The 27,042-nt window shown below is 47.5% G+C and overlaps 1 long non-coding RNA gene across 2 annotated transcripts; it reads right to left on the minus strand.

Moving 5' to 3' along the window:
• Window positions 1-168: 168 nt before the first annotated feature.
• Window positions 169-27,042, minus strand: LOC119978729. 2 transcript variants are annotated; one of them, XR_005463556.1, is made up of 3 exons: window positions 26,928-27,042; window positions 3,869-3,979; window positions 169-797 (listed from the first exon to the last, which is right to left on the minus strand). It is a non-coding gene; the product is annotated as an uncharacterized LOC119978729 (long non-coding RNA). The 2 variants fall into 2 exon arrangements; XR_005463555.1 differs by lacking the exon at window positions 26,928-27,042 and adding an exon at window positions 14,799-15,474.

Below are 27,042 nucleotides of genomic sequence, written 5' to 3' on the forward strand. Positions count from 1 at the left end.
GCACATAGAAATCAGTTGTCTATCGCTCAAACTTACATTATCCAAATGGATAATTTAATTGGTTCAGACATAAATCATTGAAACAGGACATTGTATTCAAATAATTTTGAATTGATTTGAATTTTGATGCGCCTGAAAAGCTGCTTAAAATGAAGTAAACAGATCCAATTTGTTTAAGAAATTGTTTACAGATGCATTTTCTCAGAAAATATCAATAGTCAAATAGTTCTGTAATCACTAGGTGATTCATTAAAATATCCAAGATTTTAAAAATAGATCTTTTTAAAAATTTTACTGATCTGACAGTAATATTCAGTTAATAGGTTTTCCTATTGAATAATCACTATTACTGTATCTTTATAAAACTTAGGTGATTCCTTCTACAGTAACATTCAGATAATGTGTTTTCCTATAAAATAATCATTATAATAATAATAATCTTTATTATTGTCACAAGTAGGCTCACATTAATATGGCAAGTATAACATCTCTATGAAATATTAGTGATTTCATCAACATTCAGGCAATCTTATCAACTAGAGCTGGAACATGGGATGCTCATCACTATCCTCGTTGCCTCCAATCCTAAATGTTTTTTCTCTGGGTTTTCATTTCCCACGTGGTGGAAGTTCCCTATTTTTATTCACTTTGAGACTTATGCAATCCTACATATTTTCACAGTGCAACATGGAACAAGTGCTTTATTCCTTTGAAACAGCGTTCGCTCGTGGCACAAATTTTAAGATGACGGGCTTTTTAGGATGCATGGGTCCTTTCACATCCACTTCTAACAGAATCTGAAATAGAAAGAGCAGTGGTGAGGAGGCTGACAGGAAGGTTTGATTGCAAAGGTGGTCATTTCTGGACTTTTTTATCCATCAGCTAACATTCTCTAATGCCCTTCCCTCCCCACATCATCCATTTGAAAAAAATAATTAAATGAGGAGAGCAAGAGGAGGACACGGGAACAGACAGATAGTATTCAGCACCTAGACGTGTGCGTGAGAGGAGATTGAAAACAACACAAGAATTCAGGGACAAATCAGAGTGCTAGCTTAAGAGTTATAGATCTCATGAGGTGATGTTCAGATTCAAAAGTGAGAGGGCAAGTGGGAAGCAGCTTAATGGGTGAGTACAGGGTAGCACAGTGGTTAGCACTGTTGCTTCACAGCGCTAGGGTCCCAGGTCCGTTTCCGGGCTTGGGTCACTGTCTATGCGGCATCTGCACGTTTGCCCCACGTCTGTGTGGGTTGCCTCCGGGTTCTACGGTTTCCTCCCACAAGTCCTGAAAGACGTGCTTTTAGATGAATTGGACATTCTGAATTCTCCCTCTGTGTACCCGAACAGGTGCCGGAATGTGGTGACTAGGGGCTTTTCACAGAAACTTTATTGCAATGTTAATGTAAAGCCTACTTGTGACAATAAATATTATTGTTATTATTTATTCAGTCGGCTAAGTATCTACTACTTTTATCGCTTATAATTTAAACGGTCTATATTCTGTAGAAATTAGGACCAGAGAAGAAGGGACACTAGAGTAATTGATATTAATTCTCTTCCAAAAGGTTTACTTTAAAGAGTAAATCATGGCAGGAGAGCCCAAAAGCATGATGTGTTCCTTCTGCTCTATGTGGGAAGCCTGGGACATTTCCAGTGCCAGTTGCAAGCATGTGTGCAGGAAATGTCTTCAGCTCACATTTTAAAAGTTTCTTGTTTTTCGGATGTTATTTGTAATGCCTTCTGTATTGATTTGGGGCCAGTTGCAGAGCTGAGTGAGTTAAAGTTTACATTTGCACTGATGGGGGATGGAGGTGTGTTTGTCAGATGCTGGATCTTCTGTTTGATCTTTTCTTTGTTTATCATTTTTTTCTAGGGCAGTTGTGTTGGGACTGGTTTTTTGTTTGAGTATGTATATGAGCGGGGGTGGAGGGAACCATAGGTGGGAGAATGTCTGGCACCATGGGCAGGGGTCACCAAGCTAGCTGGGCGGGCTAGCTCACGGAAGCACAGTGCGGGGGGGGGGGGGGGGGGGGGTGAGCAGATGTTATGCTTGTCGAAGGGGCCGGTTTACATTGTGCTGTTACTAGCGGGGGGGGGGGGGGGCAAGATGTTCTGCTGACAGGGGAGGGACTGTTGATGAGGGACAAAAAGTAGGTCAGGGGCGGAGGCTGCCTTGGGGCAGGCCGGTGGAGGCATGGGGCGCAGGCTGGAGACTGCCCCAAGAAAGGTGATGGCTGATCGGTGAAGGGGTGGGGGGGGGGGGGGGGGGGGTGGCGGTGAGCCTCCCAACTAGGCTGATCACCTGGAATGTAAGAGGACTAAATGCGACGGTTAAGAGGACACCCGTGTTCACGCATCTGAGGGGACTGAAGGCAGACGTGGTAATGCTACAGGAGACGCACCTTAGAGTAGTTGATCAGATCAGATCAAGGAAGGGATGGGTCGGACAGGTTTTTCACTCAGGATTGGACTTGAAGACTAGAGGGGTCATGATCCTGATTAATAAGCGAATGGTGTTTGAGGTGGAAAGAATAGTTGCGGATGCGGGTGGCCGGTACATTATGGTCAGTGGGAAACTGGAGGGGATCAGGTGGTACTAGTAAATGTGTATGCGCCAAATTGGGATGATATGGAATTTATAAAGAGGATGCTGGGGAAGATCCTGGACCTAGATTCGCATAGGTTGGTCATGGGAGGGGACTTCTACAGTTATTGACCCTGGTTGACCGGCCGAGCTCAAGGACGGGCAGGGTGCCAGCAATGGCAAAGGAGCTAGAGGGGTTTATGGAGCAGATGGGGGGTGGACCCATGGAGATTTGGGCAGCCGAGAGTGAAGGAGTTTTCCTTCTACTCGCACGTGCATAAAGTGTACCCCCGAATTGATTTTTAAATTTTGAGAGGGCTCTACTGACGGGGGTGGTGGACACGGGGTATTTAGCGATCACAATCTCAGATCATGCCCCGCACTGGGTTGACCTACAGGTTAGCCAGGAGACTAGCCAGCGTCCGCACTGGAGGCTGGACGTGGGACTTTTAGCTGATGAAGAGGTGTGGGGGCGGCTGAGGAAATGTATTCAGAACTACCTGGAAGTCAACGACACAGGTGAAGTTTCAGCAGCGGTGATCTGGGAGGCATTGAAGTCAGTTGTTAGACGGCAGCCAGAGAGCCCACTCCCCACGGACTGCATCCACTCTGCACTGTGGATGACCCCTTTGGCCTAGGCTGAAGAGCAGATTCACAAGGAGGTTCTCCAATTTAGCCACCTCAAATCCCACGACATTAATGTGGGACTTCCAATATCCCAATTTGGGCTGGGTTAGTAAAGGGCAAAGAGGGGAAAGAATTCTTGAAATATATACACGAGGACTTCCTTTATGCCTTCAGCCCAATAAAGAAGGAAACTGTGCTGTAGCTCTGCAGAATGAAGGGGGGGGGGTCTGTTTAAATGGGAGCATTTTGTCATATCACAGGTTTATTAAAGTTATGGAAAAGGACAAAGTACAATCAAGCATATTTTGTTAAGAACCCCACTTTTGTTAGATGTGAGGTATTCCAAATCCCAGAAGGGTAACTTGGAACGCCAGTTCTTATGGGTGTATTTTTAAATTTAGTATAATGTGAAGAAAGATATGCAATCAGTGAGAAAAGGTCCAGTTTTGCTGTAATCATTCAAATTTTTAAAATGTTTACTAACTTAAAAGAAAAACACAAGAATGACCACAATACAAAACAAAGATACACGTAACCACAGTAACGGCTACACACACAGACAGTATGTTATGGAATTAACCCTTGTCCCAAATCAACATCCCATGCACTGTCAGTCAATGAGCTAAGTCCAGCAAATAGTCACCACGCACAGGTTACCTGTAAGTTCAGGAAGTCTTCCTTCGGTTCAACGTAGTGTTTCTTTGAAGTTTTCAAACATCCCCTCAGCGTCTAGCATTCTGTGCTCTGAGAGAGTTTCATGCAGCGAGGCTATATGGGTAGAGATCAGGAATAAGAAGGGTGCAGTCACAATGTTGGGGGTTTTCTGTAGGCCATCCAACAGCCAGCGGGTAATAGAAGAACAGATAGGTAGACAGATTTTGGAAAGGAGTAAAAGCAACAGGGTTGTTGTGATGGGAGACTTTAACTTCCCAAGTATTGGCTGGGACTCACTTAGTGCTCAGGGCTTGGACGGGGCAGCGTTTGTAACCAGCATCCAGGAGGGCTTCTTAAAACAATATGTAAATAGTCCAACTAGGGAAGGGGCTGTACTGGACCTGGTATTGGGGAATGAGCCCGGCCAGGTGGTAGAACTTTCAGTAGGGGAGCATTTTGGGAACAGTGCCCACAATTCCATAAGTTTTAAAGTGCTGGTGGACAAGGATAAGAGTGGTCCCAGGGTGAATGTGCTAAATTGGGGGAAGGCTAATTATAGCAATATTAGGCGGGAACTGAAGAACCTAGATTGGGGGCGGATGTTTGAGGGTAAATCAACATCTGACATATGGGAGGCTTTCAAATGTCAGTTGAAAGGAATTTAGGACCAGCATGTTCCTGTGAGGAAGAAGGATAAATATGGCAAATTCCGGGAACCTTGGATAACGAGAGATATTATAGGCCTCGTCAAAAAGAAAAAGAGGCATTTGTCAGGGCTAGAAGGCTGGGAACAGACAAAGCCTGTGTGGAATATAAGGAAAGTAGGAAGGAACTTAAGCAAAGATGGCTAAACGGGGTCACGAAACGTCATTGGCAAATAGGGTTAAGGTAAATCCCAAGGCTTTTTTCATGTACATAAAAAGCAAGAGGGTAGACAGGGAAAGGGTTGGCCCACTGAAGGACAGGGGAGGGAATCTATGTGTGGAGCCAGAGGAAATGGGCTGGGTACTAAATTAACATTTTACATCAGCATTCACCATAGAGAAAGAATTGGTGGATGTTGAGTCTGGAGAAGGGTGGGTAGATAGCCTGGGTCACATTGAGATCCAAAAAGATTAGGTGTTGGGTGTCTTGAAACATATTAAGATGGATAAGTTCCCAGGGCCTGATGGGATCTACCCCAGAATACTGAAGGAGGCGGGAGAGGAAATTGCTGAGCCTTGACAGAAATCTTTGGATCCTCACTGTCTTCAGGTGATGTCCCGGAGGACTGGAGAATAGCCAATGTTGTTCCTTTGTTTGAGAAGGGTAGCAAGGGAACTACAGGCCGGTGAGCTTTACGTCAGTGGTAGGGAAATTACTAGCGAGAATTCTTCGAGACAGGATCTACTCCCATTTGGAAGCAAGTGGAGGTATTAGCAAGAGGCAGCATGGTTTTGTGAAGAGGAGGTTGTCTCTCACTAACTTGATAGAGTTTTTCGAAGAGGTTGATGCAGGTAGGGCAGTGGATGTTGTCTATACGGACTTCAGTAAGGCCTTTGACAAGGTCCCTCATGGCAGACTGGTACAAAAGGTGAAGTCACACGGGATCAGGGGTGAGCTGGCAAGATGGATACAGAACTGGCTAGGTCATAGAAGGCAGAGAGTAGCAATGGAAGGGTGCTTTTTTGAATGGAGGGCTGTGACTAGTGGTGTTCCGCAGGGTTCAGTGCTGGGACCTTTGCTGTTCGTTGTACAAATAATTAATTTGGAGGAAAATGTAACTGGTCTGATTAGTAAGTTTGCGGACGACACAAAGGTTGGTGGAATTGCGGATAGCAATGAGGACTGTCAGAGGATACAGCAGGATTTAGATCGTTTGGAGACTTGGGCGGAGAGATGGCAGATGGAGTTTAATCCGGACAAATGTGAGGTAATGCATTTTGGAAGGTCTAATAGGGAATATATAGTGAATAGTAGAACCCTCAAGAATATTGACAGTAAGAGAGATCTAGGTGTACAGATCCACAGGTCCTTGAAAGGGGCAACACAGGTGGAGAAGGTAGTCAAGAAGGTATATGGCATGCTTGCCTTCATTGGCCAGGGCATTGAGTATAAAATGAAAAAAAATGAAATGAAAATCGCTTATTGTCACAAGTAGGCTTCAAATTAAGTTACTGTGAAAAGCCCCTAGTCGCCACATTCTGCCACCTGTTCGGGGAGGCTGGTACGGGAATTGAACTGTGCTGCTGGCCTGCCTTGGTCTTCTTTCAAAGCCAGCGATTTGGCCGTGTGCTAAACCAGCCCCTTAGCTAAACCAGCCCCTTAAAAATTGGCAAGTCATGCTGCAGCTATATAGAACCTTAGTTAGGCCACACTTGGAATATAGTGTTCAATTCTGGTCACCACACTACCAGAAGGATGTGGAGGCTTTAGCGAGGGTGCAGAAGGACTTCCGGTTGCGGTGATGCGGAGCTAAGCCGCACATTCGGCAGCTCCCGCTATCAAAGGACTTTTGGGCCTGTTTTAGGGCCCCAAATGGCGCTGTTTCGTCGAATCCCGGTGGGGGAAGGTGTTTCGAGGAACATTCCCCGTAATTTATGGTGCGCACCCGGAATGGGGCAAAGGAAAAGGCTGCAGCAGCTCCCCAGAAAAAGCGGGGGATGGAGGACAAAATGGCGGCCGGCGGAGCACCCGAGGATTGGTGGAAGTGGGCGCAGGAGCAGCAAGCTGCTCTTCTGCGCTGTTTTGCGGAGCTGAAGGCTGAGTTGCTGGACTCCCTGAATGCAACTACCAACAAGCTGCTTGAGACCCAGAAAGCCCAGGGGGCGGCCATTCAGGAGTTGCAGCGGAAGGCCGCTGATCAGGAGGAGGAGGCCATGGTCCTCGTGGGGAAGGTGGAGATGCACGAGGCACTTCACAAAAAGTGGGAAGACCGTTTGGAGGAGCTGGACTTTCGCACGAGGCGAAAGAATTTGAGGATCCTGGGCCTGGCGGAGGGGCTGGAGGGGTCGGATCTTCCGTCCTATGTGGCCACGATGTTGAACTCGTTGATGGGGGCGGGTTGATACCGGGTTGCTGCTGGAATGGCCAGGAAGGAGCTGGTGTGGGACGGTGGGGTAGAGGAGAGGCGGTAACGTCATGGGGAACGGGTCGGGCGGGGTGTGCTGGCCTGGGGCGAGCAGTCGATGAGCTATGGCTAGTCGGCGGGGGAGGGAGGCGGGATGCCCTCTGATCCGGCTGATCACCTGGAACGTGAGGGGGCTGAATGGACTGGTTAAGCGGGCTCGGGTATTTTCTCATTTGAAGGGGCTGAAGGCTGACGTGGCTATGCTCCAGGAGACCCACTTGAAGGTGGCGGACCAGGTTCGTCTGAGGAAGGGGTGGGTGGGGCAGGTTTTCCACTCAGGATTAGATGTGAAGAACCGGGGGGGGGGTGGCGATTCTGGTGGGGGAGAGGGTGGCGTTCGAGGTGTCTGAGGTGGTGGCGGACAAGGAGGGCAGATTTGTTATGGTGAAGGGTAGGCTGCAGGGAGAGAAGGTGGTGCTGGTAAACATGTATGCCCCGAATTGGGATGATGCTGGCGTTATGAGGCGTATGTTGGGCCACATTCCGGACCTGGACGCAGGGGGCCTGATTATGGGGGGAGACTTTAACATGGTGCTATATCCCCCACTAGACCAGTCCAGTTCAAGGACGGGTAGGAGATCGGCGGCGACCAAGGTGCTGAGGGGGTTTATGGACCAGATGGGAGGGGTGGATCGCTGGAGGTTTGGGAGGCCGAGGGCGCGGGAGTACTCCTTTTTCTCCCATGTACATAGGGTTTACTCACGAATATATTTTTTCGTCCTGAGCAGGGGATTGATCCCGAAGGTGCAGGATGCCGAGTATTCGGCCATAGCGCTGGCTGACCAGGAAGAACATCAAACAGCAGTGGAGCTGGAGGTGTAGATGCTGAGAGACCAGCAGAAGAAGCTCCTGGAGAAGATGGAGGACCAACAGAATAGGTCCTGCCGGCAGAACTTGAGAATCGTTAGGCTCCCGGAGGGGTCCGAAGGAGCGGACGCTGAGGCATACATAGCAGGCATGTTTGAGAAGCTGCTGGGGGATGGGGAATTCTCCCGATGCTTGGAGGTGGACAGGGCTCACAGAGCGCTCGCGAGGAAGCCGCGAATGGGAGACCCCCCGAAGAGTAGTTTTGGATGCGGGAGGCCGGTACATTATGATCAGTGGGAAACTGGAGGGGGTGCAAGTGGTATTAGTAAATGTGTATGCGCCAAATTGGGACGATGTAGAGTTTATAAAGAGGATGCTGGGGAAGATACCGGACCTGGATTTGCATAAACTGGTCATGGGAGGGGACTTCAACACAGTTATTGACCCTGGCTGGGACCAGTCAAGCTCGAAAACAGGCAGGGTGCCAGCAATGGCTAAGGAACTAAAAGGGTTCATGGAGCTGATTGGGGGGGGGGGGGGGGGGGGGGGGGGGGGGGGGTGGATCCATGGAGATTTGGGCAGCCGAGGGTGAAGGAGTTCTCCTTCTACTCACATGTGCAGAAAGTGTACTCCCGGATTGATTTCTTTATTCTGAGCAGGGCCTTACTGGCAGGGGTGGTGGACTCTGGGTACTTGGCGATCACAATCTCAGACCATGCCCCGCACTGGGTTGACCTACAGGTTAGTAAAACAGTAACCAGCGCCTGCACTGGAGGTTAGACATGGGTCTTTTAGCTGACGAAGAGGTGTGCGGGTGGCTGAGGAAATGTATTCAGAACTACCTGAAAGCCAATTACACGGGGGAAATTTCGGCAGCGGTGGTCTGGGAAGCATTGAAGGCGGTGGTTAGAGGGGGGCTGATCTCGATACGGGCCCACAGGAAGAAGGTAGACAGGGCAGAGACGGACCGACTGGTAAAGGGGATACTACAGGTCGACAGGAGGTATGCGGAGACTCCAGAGGCAGGGCTTTTAAGGGAACGGCGGAGGCTACAGGTGGAGTTCGGCTTGTTAACCACAGGGAGGGCGGTGGAGCAACTGAGAAAGGCGAGTAGGGCGATTTATGAGCATGGAGAGAAGCCCAGCAGAATGCTGCACAGCAGCTTAGAAAGGGGGAGGCAGCCAGGGAGATAGGGAAAGTAAAGGATGGAAATGGGAACCAGGTTGGAGACTCAGCAGGGGTTAATAAGGCATTTAAGGATTTTTACAGTAGGCTGTATGAGTCGGAACCCCCAACGGGGCCGGAGGGGATGAGGCACTTCCTAGGGGGGCTGAATTTCCCGAAGGTGACGGGGAGCTGGTAGAAGGACTGGGGGCCCCGATCGGGATGGAAGAGATAGCAGAGTGTCTGAAGGCCATGCAGTCGAGTAAAGCCCCAAGGCCGGATGGGTACCCAGTGGAGTTCTATAAAATGTTCTCGGCGATATTGAGGTCGTTGTTGATGAGGACATTCAATGAGGCAAGGGAGAGAGGGGTGCTTCCCCCGACGATGTCACAGGCCACGATCTCGCTAATCCTGAAGTGGGACAAGAACCCGGAGCTGTGTGGGTCCTACAGGCCGATATCCCTGTTGAATGTGGATGCCAAACTGCTGGCCAACATTTTGTCCTCTAGGATTGAGGATTGTGTTCCGGATGTTATTAGGGAGGACCAGACGGGGTTTGTTAAGGGAAGGCAATTGGTGCATGTATCGGACCAGGCAGAGGGGATGGAAGAAATCTTGAGGATTCTGGGGGAATTTGGCCGGATTTCGGGGTATAAACTAAATATGGGGAAAAGTGAGATGTTTGCGGTCCAGGCAAGGGGACAGGAGAGGCGACTGGGGCTGCTGTCGTTTAGAGTGGTAGGGGAAAGCTTTAGGTACCTAGGCATTCAAGTGGCGCGGGAATGGGAATGGCTGCACAAGCTAAATCTGGCCGGACTAGTAGCCCTAACGAAGGACGATTTTCGGACGATTTCCCGCTGTCACTAGCCGGGAGGGTGCAGACGGTGACGATAACGGTCCTCCCGAGATTCCTGTTTGTGGTCCAGTGTCTCCCCATCTTTATTCCGTGGTCCTTTTTTAAACGGGTTAACAAAGTGATCACTGGCTTTGTATGGGTGGGCAAGACCCCGCGAGTAAGGAGAGGGATGCTTGAGTGGAGCCAGGTGAGGGGGGATGGCGCTACCAAACCTCAATAACTACTATTGGGCGGCGAATATAGCCATGATCAGGAAGTGGGTGGTGGGGAGAGGGTCGGCATGGGAATGTATGGAGGCGGCTTAATGTAAGGGCACCAGCTTAGGGGCATTGATAACGGCGCCTCTGCCGTTCCCGCCGGCACGTACTCCACCAGCCTCGTGGTGGCGGCCCTGAGAATCTGGGGGCAATGGAGGATTAATGTGGGAGAGGGAGCATCGGTTTGGTCTCCAATTTGTAATAATCACCGGTTTGCCCGGGAAGGATGGTTCCGGATATGGCAGAGAGCAGGGATTGAGTGGATGGGGGATATGTTTATAGAGGGGAGCTTTCCTAGATTGAGGGAGCCGGATGAGAAATTTGGAATGGCGAGGGGAAACAAATTCAGGTACCTGCAGGTGCGGGACTTCCTCCGCAGTAGGTCTCAACATTCCCGCTCCTACCACCAAGCGGGATACAGGATAGGGTAGTTTCCAGAGGGTGGGTGGGAGAGGGGAGGGTCTCTGGCATTTACAAGGAACTTATGGGGTCAGAGGACACGCAGACTGGGGAGCTGAAGTGCAAGTGGGAAGAGGGGTTGGGAGGATAGAGGATGATTTATGGGCGGACGCGTTGAGTAGAGTCAATGCGTCCACTACATGTGCCAGACTCAGCCTGATACAGTTCAAAGTCATTCACTGGGCTCACATGACAGTGGCCTGGATGAGCAGGTTCTTTGGGGTGGAAGACAGGTGGGCAAAATGTGCGGGAGGACCAGCAAACCATGTCCCCATGCTCTGGACATGTCCAAAGCTTAGGGGATTCTGACAGGGGTTTGCAGATGTTTTGGCCACGGTGTTAAAAACAAGGATGGCACCAAGTCCAGAGGTGGCGATTTTCGGGATGTCGGTAGATCCGGGAATCCAGGAGGAGAAAGAGGCAGACGTTCTAGTCTTTGCTTCTCTGGTAGCCCAGAGATGGATATTATTAGCTTGGAGGGACTCAAAGCCCCCGAAGTCGGAGACCTGGATATCGGACATGGCTAGCTTTCTCTATTTGGAGAAAATCAGGTTCGCCTTGAGAGGGTCACTGTTAGGGTTCGCCCGGAGGTGGCAACCATTCGTCGACTTCTTTGCGGAAAATTAATCGTCAGCAGAAGGGGGGAGAGGGTTAGTTTAGCTTAGAGTAAGGGGGTTAATAAAGGTGGGGCCTGTGAGGGAGGAAGACGGCTTTTGCGCTATGTTTATAGTTTCGTGTATATTGTTTATTTTGTTGTCGCTGTAAAACCAAAAAATACCTCAATAAAATGTTTTTTTTAAAAGAGTAACTGAAAGGGTTGATGAAAATAGTGTGGCTGATCTTGTGTATATGGATTTTGAAAAGGTGTTTGCCAAACGACCACATTATACACTTGTGAACAAAAACAATCTCATGGGATTAAAGGGACAGTGGCAGCATGCATACAACATTGGCCAAGGGACAGAAAGCACAGAGTTGTTTTTCAAACTGGAGGCAAATGTACAACATTGTATTAGGTTCAATACTCTTTTTGATAGATGTATTAATGACTTGGACATGGGTGTACAGAGCATAATTTCAAAGTTTGCAGATTATATTAAATTTGGAAAGGTAATAAACAATGAAGAGGAAAGTAATAGAAATATAAGTTAATAAATGAAAGACAGCACAACTTTGTGAAAAGCAAATCATGTTTAGCCAACATAGTTTAGTTCTCGGAGAAGGTTAATGAGAGTAGAGCAGTTAATGGGTATTATGGGCTTTCAAAAGGAATTTGATTAAACATCACATAATATTCATTTTCAGAATGGAAAATTGGATTAAAGGACTTGAATCAATACATAATTAGCTGAGGGACATAAAACAGAATAGTGGTGGATAATTTTTCAAACTGGATGCAAGTGTGAAGATATGTTTCCTTGAAGTCAGTGTCAGGAACACAGTTCTTTAATGCGTATTAACCACATGGACTGATGGTGCGTAAGTGGGTAATGGACGGGGAAGGGGCAGCATGAAAGGGGATGGAAATGGTGTCCTGTGTGGACACGAGCCTGGAGGCGCTGGTAACGGCACCGTTGCCGCTCCCTCCAACGGGATATACCACGAGCCCGGTGGTGGCGGCTACACTCAAAATTTGGGGGCAATGGATACGGCATGGGGGGAAATGGGGGGCTCGATGGAGTCCCCAATACGGGGGAACCACTGGTTTGTTCCAGGGAGCAACGATGGCGGATTTCTGAGCTGGCACAGGGTAGGTATTAGGAGGTTGAGGGACCTGTTTGTGGATGGGAGGTTCGCGAGCCTGGGGGAGTTAGAGGGGAAGTTTGGGCTACCCCCGGGGAACATGTTTAGGTACATGCAGGTTAGGGCGTTTGCCAGGTGGCAGGTGGAGGGGTTCCCTCTGCTGCCCCCATGTGAGGTACGGGACAGGGTGCTCTCGGGGGTGTGGGTTGGAGGAGGGAGGATTTTGGACGTATACCGCGTAATGCAGGAGGTAGATGAGGCCTCGGTGGAGGAGCTGAAGGGTAAATGGGAAGAGGAGCTGAGTGAGGAGATTCAGGAGGGGACGTGGCGGATGCCCTGGAGAGAGTGAATTCCTCCTCTTCCTGTGCGAGGCTTAGCCTCATACAGTTCAAGGTACTACATAGGGCCCACATGACTCGGACGAGGATGAGTAGGTTTTTCGGGGATGAAGACATGTGTGCTAGGTGCTCGGGGAGCCCAGCGAACCACGTCCTTATGTTTTGGGCGTGCCCAGCGCTGGGGGAGTTTTGGAAGGGGGTAGCAAGGATGGTGTCGAGGGTGGTGGGATCCAGGGTCAAGCCAGGCTGGGGACTCGTAATTTTTGGGGTTGCAGTGGAGCCGGGAGTGCAGGAGGCGAAAGAGGCCAGTGTTCTGGCCTTTGTGTCCCTAGTAGCCTGGCGGAGGATCTTGCTTCAATGGAAGGATGCGAGGCCCCCAAGCGTGGAGGCCTGGATCAATTATATGGCGGGGTTCATCAAATTGGAGAAGGTGAAATTTGCCCTGAGGGGATCAGTAAAGGGGTTCTTTAGGCGGTGGCAGCCTTTCCTGGACTTCCTGGCGGAACGGTAGGGAAATAGGCCGGCAGCAGCAGCAACCCGGGGGGGGGGGGGGGGTTTGGTATATGGGTTTGTTGGATGTGGCGGGTGTTATCTCTTTCCTTTTTGTTGCTTGCTTTTTTTTTGTGTTTTAGTAGTTGCTTTTGTAGTTGGGTGGTTGTTGTTCTTGGGTTTTTACCATGGTTGTTCAGTTGATATTGTTTTGCTGTTTATATTTTGTGAAAACCTTAATAAAAAAAATTTTTTTTTTTAAACCACATGGACTTGGGTATACAAGGTATAATTTTAAAAGTTTGCAGAAATTAAACACTTTGCTCAGATATTTATAACTTTGGACAATGGACCCCAGCTGAGAAGAGGGTCCCACTGACTATTTTAATTTAATCACCTTAAACAATCGGTCAGGAATAAATTTGTTGTGGCCCATCGAGTCTACCACGGCCCCTAAAAGGGCACCCGAGCTAAGCCCACAACTCCACCCTAACCCAGCAACTCCATCTAACTTTTGGATACTACGGGGCAATTTAGAATGACAAATCCACATAACCCGCACATCTTTAGACTTTGGGAGGAAACCGGAGCACCCGGAGGAAACCCATGCACACACGGAGAGAACATGCAGACTCCGCACAGGCAGTGACCCAAGCTGGGAATTGAACCCGGGTCCCTGGCGCTATGTGTCTGTAACCTGTCCCTGTAACCATTGTGCTACCGTGCCGCTAACCACTGTGCTCCTGTGGGCGGGAAATGGGAGGGGTAGTCCTTCCCCTCTCTGCTGTAAACATTTAAAAATTACTTTTGGATTAACTAAATGGAGAGTAGACAGAAGGGGTCAAAGAGAGATAAGGAAAGAAAAAGGATTTTATGTTTAACTGTGTTGAAAGAATCTCCTTCAAAGTAACAGCGTCCTACTGCTTTGAAGCTCTTCACGGCAAGCCGCACGGTAGCATGGTGGTTAGCATAAATGCTTCACAGCTCTAGGGTCCCAGGTTCGATTCCCGGCTGGGTCACTGTCTGTGCGGAGTCTGCACGTCCTCCCCGTGTGTGCGTGGGTTTCCTCCGGGTGCTCCGGTTTCCTCCCACAGTCCAAAGATGTGTGGGTTAGGTGGATTGGCCATGCTAAATTGCCCGTAGTGTCCTAAAAAATGTAAGGTTAAGGGGGGGTTGTTAGGTTACGGGTATAGGGTGGATACGTGGGTTTGAGTAGGGTGATCATTGCTCGGCACAACATCGAGGGCCGAAGGGCCTGTTCTGTGCTGTACTGTTCTATATCTATATCTAAGCCACGGGATAACCTGTGAGGAATTCAGAGTGCTGAGAAACAGTCACTTTGCTTGGAAAAAAGAATTTCATTGCTGGGAGAGTACAAGGTCAGCGGGAAATTAATGTGATTTTAATTCTCAGTTGGAAAGAGAACCTTTCAGGGATGATCTCAAAAAGCATTTTGTTTATGCTCAAATCAAAGAAACAGTCATTGTGACCTCCAACATGTCTTTATCCCATGTTTATTTGTACAGGCAATTTTATTTAGCAGCACATAAAACATTGTGCTTAAACTCCAACTGCTCTAAAGGCTTTTATGTGGCTTTGCTGGTTTTGTGAGAGTGATACTGTAAAGATCTTTCAGTGTTCTACATTTGCCCCTTATTATATTACTATTTCTAATAGTAATGTATTGCTTTGTGCAACATCAGTTACTCACTTGTTTCTTCCAGAATGATCCTTAACTCGATGCTGAATAACACTCGTAGTCTTCCAGTTGGAGCAAATGCTTTATTGAGTATGTGCAAAGTGAACTTCGACCAGCGTAATTTTTCTCAACTGCGCACGCGCGGCTTCCGAATGCTGTGAAGTCTTCCAAAGTCGGATATCCGGTCCGAATTTTCTCTTTTTTTTGTTTTTCTTTCTAGTTCTATCTAATCTATCTAGTAAGCTTTCTTGAAGTCACGCCTGGTACCATATTGTATTACTATTTCTAATAGTAATTGCCATAATATACACCAATATATCATGGTGCAGACACCATGAATGTCTATGTGAACGTCGTCTGTGTTCTTGTGTTTCAGTAACCAACAAATCATCATAAGGTATTCGAATGGTCGAATCACTTTTGTGTCTGACCTGGACTTTTTCCTGTGCTTGCGGTATCGAATCTGTATATCATCTTTGTTGTCTGACCTGGACTTTTTTGTGCTTGCGGTACCGATTCTCTATGTCATCTGCCTTGAAAACTGATGTGCTTGTTTGTTTTGGAGCGAATATGAATTCGTGAGATTCGTTGTCATGCCATATTATGTTGTACTCTGGCTATTGTTTTGTCCTTCATGTGCAGAATTGAACCATGTTGTTTCATTGTTGTTGTTTTTGGTGTTTCTGTCGCTGTCTTTGTTGTTTTCGTTGGTGTTCTTGTTGTTTTTGTTGTGCTTGTTGTTTCTGTTGTTGTCTTTGTTGTTGTTTTCGATGTTGTTCTTGTTGTGGGTTTTGTTGTGCTTCTTGTTGTTGTTGCTGTTTTTGTTGTTGTTCTATTGTTTTCATTGTGCTTCTTGTTGTTGTTTTTGTTGTGCTTGTTGTTGTTTTTGCTGAGCTTCTTGTTGTAGTTTTTGTTGTTGTTCTTGTTGTGCTCAATGACTGTTCCTTGTGGATAATTTGAGTAATTAGTTATTGGTACCAGTGTCCTTTGTAGTATATGATGGTTCATTGAGCGTTTCGACTTGAGGTTTATGAGAATGATCTGATGTTGCATTGATCTTGGTGACATCAGTCAGTTGAGGTTGATTTGATTCCTCTTTGATTCCTTGGTGGTCCACTTCTGGAGCCATTTCAGCTTGATTTGCTTAATTTTTGATCGCTTGGTGCTCCTCTTTTACAGTCAACGTCGTCAAGATTTCAGTTTCTTATAGGTTGTCTAGAGTAGATGAGGTTTTAATTGATGCTGTCTCACTGGACTCAGGAATAGTTTTAATTTGATTGTTGAGTGCTTCTGTACAGACGAGCTGAGATCTGTCAGTCTCGCTGTGATCTTGCACATTGTGTATGCTGATTGTGATCACTGTGTCACTTTTCGTACATACAGTGTTTAGATATTCATTGTCTTCTTGTTGTTCATCAAATAAGGTAGATAGGCCTTCATCGTCGTCTTTTTGTTGTTCAAATGAGCTGGGTGGACTTTCATAGTCTGCTGGTTGCTCAAATAAGGTGGATAGGCCTTCATAGTCTTATTGTTGTTGCTTAAATGAGCTGGGTAGATTTTCTTCTGGTTATTGAAATAAGGTGGATAGACCATCATAGTCTTCTTCATGCATGGTTGTCACTCTAGGGTCTTTAATTGCTTCCATTCTGGAGTCTGTCAATGAGCTCTCTGTGGAGGCTTGCGTTTCTCTCTCTGTGGAGTCTTTCATCGCTCTCTGTGTGGAGTCGTGCAGTGTTTTCTCTGTGGAGTCAATCAGCGCTCTCTTAACGGAGTCGGTCAGTACTCTCCGTGTGGCGTTGTTTTCTTCTTGGCTATTTGACAGGGTTCTGTCATCCAATGTATCAATGATTTGCCATTGTATCATGGTATTGGATTCATCTACCATGAGTAGAGTCATGTTGAGCTTTTCAACCGTGTTGCTGATGCCTTTATGATCATATCCGAATAACTCAGCCATGTCTGAGTAGTATTCTTTAATAAACAAATCATCTTCTTTGGTTTCGGATTTGTTATTGTGCTCTTCACTTTTAATTAACAAATCAGCTTCTTTAGTTTTGGATTTGTTAATGTGCTCTTCACTTTGGATGCTGCAGACTGTTCTAGGGTGCTGCAAAAGTTGTTTTTGACTGCTAGTTCAGGTTCAGCCAATGTTATTTCTTTTGAGAGAAAAAAATTTGGTTGTACCTTTAAGAATCTTGTTTGTGATTTGCAGGCATTTTCCCTTTAAGTGGGTGTGGTCTGAATCTTTTGACATCAAGACGCTCATGACGTCATGTGTAATAGTCGATTGCACATGCGCATTTCAATCATTGGACGTTGTGTGATTTTTTTTCCAACTGTGCATGCGCGTAATCTTGCGCATGTGCAAACCGGTCTTCGGACTGGTTGCAATCTTTTTTCAAATGCGCATGCGCAAAGCAATCTTCGACCAGCGTAGCTTTTCTCAACTGTGCATGCGTGGCTTTGGCTTCTTGCGCATGCGCAGAATGGAATTTTGCTGGTTTGCATTTTTTGTGGATGTGCACACTGCCCCCCCCCCCCCCCCCCCCCCGCCGAACAGGATGAATGCCGTTTAAAATGTAGTGTGGCACCATTTTAACTTTCTCAGCCTCGTGGAGAACTTTTTTGGCATTCTTTCTTTGTGAAAACTCAAGGTACTGATTTTTTTCTCCTTGCGATATGCACTTTTCAATCGCGATTTTCAGCATTAAATCTTTCCATTTTAATAATACATTTCTGAGTCCCTCATCATATATTCCTTTTACAATTTGGTCTCTGAGCATTGAGTCCCTTAAAGCGGCAAAGTTGCAGGCTTGTGCTCGTGATTTTAAGTCTGTGACAAGGCTGTTGAATGATTCTTCATGTTTTTGCAAACGTTTGCTGAACTTGAATGTCTCAGAGATTTCATTTTTCTGCATTTTGCAATGGCTTTCAAATTTTCTAATTATTTCATCAAGTTTGGTTCTGTCCTCTCTTTCAGAGTAAGTGAAAGAGTTGTATATTTCTACAGCCTGCTGTCCTGCAAAGGATAACGGCAGAGCTATTTTTCTAGCTTTAGGAGTGGTGTTGAGGAGGGCGGAGCCCTTGCCTTTGCCTCCCTAATCGCCCGCCGTAGAATCCTGTTTGGCTGGCGGTCAGCAGCTCCACCCAGAACTGCAGACTAGCTGTCCGACCTCTCGGAATTTCTCCAAATGGAGAAAATCAAATTCACCATCCGAGGGTCAGATGACGGCTTCCACAGAACGTGGGATCCATTCACGCGACTGTTCCGGGACCTGTTTGTGGCCAACGAACAAGAGGAAGAATAGCCAGGTAGCCAAGAATCAGGGGAAATTAGTCAAGAATCAGGGGAAGGTAGCCAAGGCATGAAAGGGAGAGATAGACTGGGAGGGAGGGAGGGGGAGGGGGGGGGGGACGGCTAAACTTGAGGAAAGAAAGGTGAACCACGGGGTGGGGGGTGGAGGGAGGGGTGGAGACAGCTAAACCTGAGGTAAGAAAGGCGAACCGTGGAGGGGGAGGGGGGGGGGGCAAGAGAGGAGAACCAATGGGGGGGGCAGGGAAACGGGAGCCGGAAGGAATGCATGGGATACCAAAACGTGCATGACATCTCCAGGAGCTGGGAACGAGGAAAATAAAGAGGGAGGACGGGAGGAGCAGCAGAAGCGGAGGCGAGCACGGGACGGCAGCGAGATCCGTCCGGGAGAGCAGGCGACAACAACACAAAACACAGCCAAGTATCGCACACTGCGGCACCCAAATGTATATTTGCACCCCCCCCTTCCACACACCACCCCCCCCTTCCACCTCTCCCCCCCCCCCCCCCCCCCCCCCCCGCAAACAGTCGCCTACTTACGTGGTGTAAATAATTTTGCCAGGTGTACAGAGCTGCTGCTGTCGAGCTGGTGAACACAATACCCTACCAGTTATTCTATTTCATATTTTATTGTACTTCATGTTGGGGTGTGCCCTTCCCTTCTAGATATGTGTATATATATATATATATATATATATGTTTCTTATTCTGTGTACATAATGATAATTATACCTTGTTCAAAAACCCAATAAAAAAACATTTATTAAAAAAAAAGAAGTGGTGTTGAAATCACATGCTTCCAGAAAGATATTGAATTGCTGTTTAAAAAGTTTCCAATTAGATTTAAGGGCCGGGATTCTCCCGTACCTGGTGGGGGGTCCCGGCGGGACGGAGTGGCGTGAACCACTCTGGCGTCGGGCCTCACCAAAGGTGCGGATTTCTCCGCACCTTTAGGGGCTATGCCCGCGCCGGAGTGGCTTCCGCTCTGCCGGCCGGCACGAACTGCCTTTGGCGCCCTGCCAGGCGGGGCCGAAAGCACTTTGCCAGCCGGCAGAAGTCCGCGCATGCGCCGGTGCGTCAGCGGCTGATGACGTGCGGCGCATGCACAGCTGACCCGCGGATGAAAAAGTGTGCCCCACGGCACAGGCCCGCCCGCCGATCGGTGGGCCCCGATCGCGGGCCAGGCCCGCACCGCCAATCCCGCCGGCACCAGACGTGCTTTGATTCCCGCCGGCGGGAACGGCCTGTCAGCGGTGGGACTTCGGCCCATCGCGGGCCGGAGAATCGCTGCGGGGGGCCCGTCGACCAGCGCGGTGCAATTCCCGCCCCCACCGATTCCCGGGTGGCGGAGAATTCGGGCCACGGCGGGGGTGGGATTAACGCCGGCTCCGGGCGATTCTCTGACCCCCGGGGGGTCGGAGAATTCCGCCCAAGATTACCGTTAGTTTGGAGTAGACGTGGAGCTTGAACTTGGTCCATCGAGCCGATTGGTCTTCGAGGGTTCCGATTGCTGCGAAGTCTTCCAAAGTCGAATATCCGGTACAAAATTTCCTTTGTTTTTTTTTTCTCGTTCTATCTAATCTATCTAGTAGGCTTTGTTGAAGTCATGCCTGGTATCATATTATATTACTATTTCTAGGGCAGCACGGTGGCACAGTAGGTCAGCCCTGATGCCTCATGGCGCCGAGGTCCCAGGTTCGATCCCGGCTCTGGGTCACTGTCCGTGTGGAGTTTGCACATTCTCCCCGTGTCTGCGTGTGTTTCGCCCCCACAACCCAAAGATGTGCAGAGTAGGTGGATTGGCCACGCTAAATTGCCCCTTAATTGGAAAAAATGAATTGGGTCTAAATTTTAAAATATATATATATTACTATTTCTATTAGTAATGTGTTGCAATATCAGTTACTCACTTGTTTCTTCCAGAATGATCCTTAACTTGACGTTGAATAACACTCGTAGTCTTCCAACTGGAGCAAATGATTTATTGAGTAACGTTGATGAATTAACTGTGAGCTTGTTTTCTCTCCAATGCTTAAACTGGATGTCACATGAACATAATTGATTAAGAAGTACTTATGATTATCTACACCTGTGCTGAGCTGTCTGTCTGTGTCTGGCCAGTAGCTACTGTTCCTGTGAAGAGAGTGATCCTTGCTTCCGTCTGTCTATTTATACATCTCTAGTGCTGCCCTCTAGTGATTGCTTAGTTGTAGTCTTTACATGTGTACATACAGATATGCAGATCACTACACCCCTCATTCCACCCTCTTTCCCATCACTAATTCACTTTTTTGCCTTGCACTATAAGGATTTTAGGTTTAACTGTGTTGTAAGTTGGAGATATGGCAGAACTAGGTATCACTACGAAATACAATCATCTCCCCATGACCTCTGCATCAGAAGCACATTCAGCTCAAGAATTTTATATCAAATATAAAGTGACCCTTCTATACTTACTCAATATATCCGCAATTAATCAGTTGAGCAATGCCTAAAACATTCTCTTTTTATCCTTATCGCAATTACACATAACACTGTACCGAGGCACGCACACAAAATGTTACGCAATGTAATCATTCCTTAGAGACTTTAACTTTCAAAGCACCTTAACAATATGCTTAATATTGACTTGGCTGTTGTCAGTTTTAAATCTCCAAGCAATTGGTAGGTATTGCAGATATTTTAATTAGTAGGCAACCAGTTGAGTTTCCTGTGCCTGTGTTCACTAGACACTTCTCTTGTTGCTGCTGTAACCCGCCTACTTTATTCGAGAAATAAATGCCAGTTTTAAAAACAAAACTATACTCGCAGACAGGACAAAACTTGGCACAACAATAAGTAGGGGCAGCTCTAGGAATTTCCCTCTTTTCAATCCGCACACAAGTTTTCCAATCAACCTTAGCCAGTTGCTACATGGAAGCAGAGAGTGAGGGAAAAACAAGATTTTCAAGGGATAGGTTGTCTGGGTACACAGAATTCAGAATGTCCAATTCACCTAACAGCATGTCATTCAGAAGTTGTGGGAGGAAACCGGAGCACCCAGAGGAAACTCATGCAGACATGGGAAAAACATGCAGACTCCGCACAACAGTGACCCAAAAGGGAATCGAACCTGGGACCCTGGCGCAGTGAAGCAACTGTGCTAATCACTATGCTACCGTGCAAAGTAGGTCTTTTCTGAGCAAAGGTCCCCCGGCATTGACATGTACGTTCTATTTCTTGAGGTAAGCCTACAAGATATCTTTGAAGAGCTTCTTTTGTCCTACGTTTGTTCAGGATCCTTCCTTGAGCTGAGTGAAGAAGATTTGCTTTGGCAGTCGGGGCTGTGACATCCTAAGCATATGGGTGGCCCAACGGAGTTGGTTTCGTATGATTATAGCCCTTGATGCTGATGCTATTGACTCCCTCAAGGACACTAATGTTAGTACACCTGTCCTCCTAGCTGATTCAGAGCTAAAGTACATTTGGATTTTGCAATGTATTTTAAGCTGAGTTGTTCACGACTCTCCTTGATGTAGTGTTCATTCTTAGACGCCTCAGTGATTATTTCAAATAGTTTAACAAAGTTTAATGTCTTAGTTGATACATGCAAGCCGCCTGTAAGCTAATGTGAACTATCTGTCTGTCAGGTTTGCAGCGAGTCAATCATCCAACCTTAAGAGTGTACTGCCAAAGGACATTCCAAAATGATGTCAGAGGAGATGTGTGCCAGGACAGTGCGCTTCAGCAGCTGCTCTTTTCAGACGTTGAGCTTGTCAATTAACAATTGTCAAAACCCTCCCCCTCCCTCCCCTCTTCCTGCCCTCCCCTCTTCCCTCCCTCCCCTCTTCCTGCCCTCCCCTCTTCCCTCCCTCTCATTTCCCCTCTTCCCTCACTCCCATTCCCCTTCTCTCTCTCTCCCCTCTTCCCTTTGCTCTTCCCTCCCTCCCCTTTACAAATAGATGGAACCGTTGTGTTGAAGTGAGAAAATATATTTTTTTGGAAGAAATTTGTAAAAATTCAGGTAGTTTTATGTCATTGTTCAGCTGATAAAGTTAAACGTAAAGTTAAATGTCAACTGGTTTCAAAGTTTTGTATTTATAACATTATTTTTGTTAATAAATATTTTACATTAAACTTTACAAGTTTCTACAAATGTCTCACTGAAACATCAGAACACAACATTTAATTGAGTGAATTATAAATGAATAAGATAATTGAAGTAAACAAGGCAGAAACATATTAACACAGGTAACATGGTGCCATACTGGTAGCACTGCTGCCACACAACACCAGGGATCCATGTTCAATTCAGACCTTGGGTGACTGTGTAGTGTTTGTACATTCTCCTGGAGTCTGCATGTGTTTCTTAGAACCATGGAATAGAACCATAGAATCCCTACAGCACAGAAGGAGGCCATTCAGCCCATCAAATCTGCACCGACCCTCTGAAAGAGTACCCTACCTGGGTCCACTCCCCTGCCTTATCCGGAACCTAACCTATACATCCCTGGCCAATAAGGGGCAACTTAGCATGGCCTATCCACCTAACCTGCACATCTTTGGGAGGAAACCAGAGCACCCAGAGGAAACCCATGCACACACGGGGAGAACGTACAAAGTCCTCACAATCACCCAAGGCCGGAATTGAACCCGGGTCCCTGGCACTGTGTCGCAGTGCTGCTAACCATTTTGCCATGCTGCTGCCATTTCCTCCAGATGCTTTGATTTGCTCCCACAGTCCAAAGATGTGCAAGTTAGTTGGATTAGCCTTTAGGTTAGGTTGGGTTGTGGGTATTATATTATATTACTATTCCTGGTAGCATGCTATATTACTGGGTTGAAGTAATATATGTCGTTACTGGTTGCTGATGATCCTGAAGAATACACGAGTCTTCGATGCAAAGCAAACACATTTATTAAGTTACGAGAAAACTAATAAATTACATTAGTAAATTACATTGACCCTCTACTGAAATATCTCTAGAAATAAAGTAATGAAATATAACTATATAAACTGTATCCGGACTGCATGTGTTATCTAAGCTGTGATCTATCTATACTACACTACTGCTGTCTAGTTACTCCTGTGTGGAAAGAGCCCAAGATCCTCTGGGAGCTAGTATATATAGTGGATCTGGTGGTGCCCTCTAGTGATAGTGCCATAACTAAGTGTTGTGATTAACTCTTTAGTTACATGTCTGTCGACATATCATTACAATGGGGATAGGGCCGAAGCGTGGGCCTGGATAGGGAATTCTTTCGGAGTGTCAGTGCAGAATTGATGGGCCAAATGGTTTCTTCTGCACTGCAGTGATTCTATAAACATGAATCAAAAATAATCAGATGTTACAAGGACAGTGACAACAAAAATCCCTGGGGCACTTTTAAAATCTGATGACCATAATCTAAATTAAAACATACAAACATTTTGAAGCATGATATAATAATATAGTGCAGATTTAAATCAAATAACCAAACCTATGTTCACTTATAAATAATCACTTTAATCATAAATAAAATTTATTTTAAGAGAATTAAAACAATAGTAATGCCTGGTTTAAAAGAAATAGCAAAAAAACTTTTTAAAAATGTCTACATACCTTTAAAACACTTGTTTAAAAAGTTACTTGTTATTTTCTATCTAAATCTAATGTTTAAATGCTTAGTCTCAATGGGCGTTCCCAAGCATGCTGCATAATACTGAGGGGCAGGACTGCACTCCTCCTGCACTGCGCTGGAGCCTATGCAGACAGGGGCGCTGGAGGCCCCAGGCTGCTGAAGAGAAAGGAAGGTAGAATGCATCATCAGAGTGCAGGAAAGTGCGCACATTTCTCTTTTAAAATTGGTGGCCCGTGACTAGTAGGAAGTTTTTGGCCAACACCTACAGGTTGTCACAACATCTAAGACTCTAGGCCCCGCAGTTGCGTTTCCTTATTTACAATATTATACATAGAGAGAATGTTGTATTTACATTTATAGTGATGGGGAGAGTCATGTTGAACACTTTATTTTCGAGAGTGGGTTGGCTCTACTGCTTCGCCAGTTTCTTACATGTGAGAAGGGCCTGTGTCCCACCCGACCAGGGCCATCCTCCCCATTCCCCCCTGTGTCGAGTGCGTATCCCCCTTTTTCTCAGCATCTCTCCACGCCTCCCTCTACTCCTGTGCCCTCCCTCCCCTCCCCTCCTGTTGCTGGCGATAAACAGGTCCTCAGAGAGATTGGTAAACCTTCTCCACGGTGACATGGAATCTCTCCTCGGACCCCCTGATTGAGAATTTTATCTTTTAAAGCTTTAGGAATTCAGCCAGGTTTGAGAGCCACTCCAAGGATCTGGGCCCACTTCCATCCCAGCAGAAGTCTCCGCCGGGCATTCAGAGGGGCGAAGTCCAGGGCTTTTGGCCCTTTCCCTGTGAAGAGCTCTGGGTGCTCTGATACTCCACAAGTGGAACCTCTCCAGTCTGGTGGAGGAGGGACCTACAAAGTTGGGACTCGCTCACGGCAAGGGTACAGGCGATCAAAATGGACGTGCTGCCCTAATTCCTCTTCATATTTAGATCGCTCCCAAACGTAGCTGCAGTCAGTCCCTCTCTCTTTGTCTAGGGAGGCTACAGAAACACTCAGGCTTTTGAGATGGGTGAAGACTCTGGATCTTTTTACCGGCCTGTTGAGGCCTCTCACGTTCCCATGTAGCTATCCTGATGGGGGGCCTCTGCCCACCCCTCATCCCAGCCCCGCATCTGTGGGTCAGCCATACTCACCCTGTGGGCCCTGCCCTGTTTACTCGAGCCTGCCCTCGCTCTCGAGCCATTCAAGAGGGCTGCTGCCTGGCTCCTCTTTTTTATTGTCACCATGTACGACCTATTGTAGCCAGCGTTCTACCCTCACATCCTCTCCTCTCCCTCCACCTGCTCCCTGTCTCCTCCCCCCCTACCCATATTATCTCCCCTCCCTGTCCCTCCCCCCGTCCCCTGGCTTTATCCATCTGTTTCCCCCTTTTTTACTTTTTGTTTCCCCTGAACTTCTGTTTTCTCCTCTCCTGTCAAGTGTTTCCTCCGTCCAGATCACAGATCACACATGTGGATGTCCTCAGCCGCAGCGGCCAGGTCGGTGCACGATCTTACATGATTTGCACAGCGCACACCTTGACGTTCCCAAGATGAAAATGCTCACGAGGAGCCATGTGTGGTGGCCAGGACGCGACAGTGACATCGAGCGAATGGTGCAGCGATGTATGGCTTATCAAAAATACCAGTCACTCCCTCCATCAGGCTCTCTCCACCCTTGGGATTAGCCAGGACACCACTGGCTGCGCTTACATGCTGACTTCATTGGGCCCTTTATGGGATTAATATTTCTGCTCCTTATAGATGTGCCCTCAAAGTGGGTGGATATGCACTGAATGTCTTCCACCACGTCGCAAATCACCGTGGAAAAATTGCGCCAATCATTTAGCACCCATGGGATTCCAGAGGTTCTTGTCACAGACAATGGAACCCCTTTCACCAGCAAAGAGTTCCAGGCATTTATGCACGCAAGTGGGTTGAAACACGTCCGAACCACCCAATACCCTCCGTCCTCAAATGGTTTGGCTGAGCAGGCAATCCAAACATTTAAACAGGGCATGAGGAAACAGAACATGGGTTCCATGGAAACAAAGCTGACATGGTGTTTATTCAACTACCGAACAATGCCGCACATCACAACCGAGGTAGTACCAGCAGAATTATTAATGGGCCGATGCCTCTGGTCTATGCCTGAGTTTTCCAAATCTTGCCAAAAGGTGGAAATGAAGCAGGGTCTCCAGAAGAGGTTATAAACCAAGGGATGCTACTCACATGTAGAATTTCGGGGATGACGCACGATCAATTGGACGAAGACAATAGTTGAATCCAACTGAGGCTTTATTGCTATAAGATGTGTGGCCTCCCACAGCAGCTGGCGAAATGGCTGCTGGCTGAAGGACACGCATATTTATACCCCGCCTTCTGGGCGGAGCCAGCAGGCAGGGACTACCGGGGAACCTGTAGTACAGGTTCTACCGTACATCACCTAATACAGGTGCAACAGTGGTTTACCACAGGGGACAGCGCCCAATGGATCCCAGGGACTATAGTCGAGATAACGTTGCCAGTTTCCTACAAGGTCAGGGCTCAGGAACGAACCGTGCAGAAGCATGTGGACCATCTCGAGGGCAGGGAACCCATCCCAGAGGAAGCCACACTGGATGAATCTGTGCCTCATTTACCCTATCTACTGTCCTTTAGTCAGGACGTGCTTCCCAGCAGGGGCCTAAGCCTGGACCAGCAGGACGCGGATGACTCGGCCTCGGATATTGACACAGAATCCTCAGTACATTCAGAGGACAGTGCAATCGGAGGCAGGCCCCTAACATTGCCATTTCATCATTCTGCACGGAAAAGGCACTGCCTGACATGATATACATCCCTTGACCCGGCCCCACAGCTGGGGGAAGCACAGCCACGGGCGAAACCGCAAAGGAGACCCCCTCAATTGTCCAACACTGGAGAACCTTCGGACATGGAGGGGGTGGGGGAAGGATGTAATAATCTTCACGAGACCCAGGGGGACAGATCAAACAATCTCCCAGTGGGACACGTACAGACGTAGCTGGGGCTCAGAAACTCGCCTTTTAAAACCGGCCCAGTCTGGGACTGGTGCTCCCGGTAGTCCGGATTGGGACCTTTGAGTTGTAAGTTGTATGGAAGCCTTTCCTTTATGTTAGCAAACAAAATGTTGTTGAGCTTACATTCTCAGGCCTCCTGAGCTTTTATAAATGCTTTAGCAGTCCCAGTCATGAGGCATGGGTTAGAACACGTGCTACCCACCTGGTTTTGTTCTCCAACACATGGAACTTTTCGAAGTGAAGTACTGGAACCAGAGCGCAAAGAGGAGCAGTAAGCACAGGTTTACTTGGCAGATATCCGAGTTCTCCTGACTACG

Source organism: Scyliorhinus canicula, chromosome 15 (assembly GCF_902713615.1).
Source record: "Scyliorhinus canicula chromosome 15, sScyCan1.1, whole genome shotgun sequence".
Classification (NCBI taxonomy): Eukaryota; Metazoa; Chordata; class Chondrichthyes; order Carcharhiniformes; family Scyliorhinidae; genus Scyliorhinus; species Scyliorhinus canicula.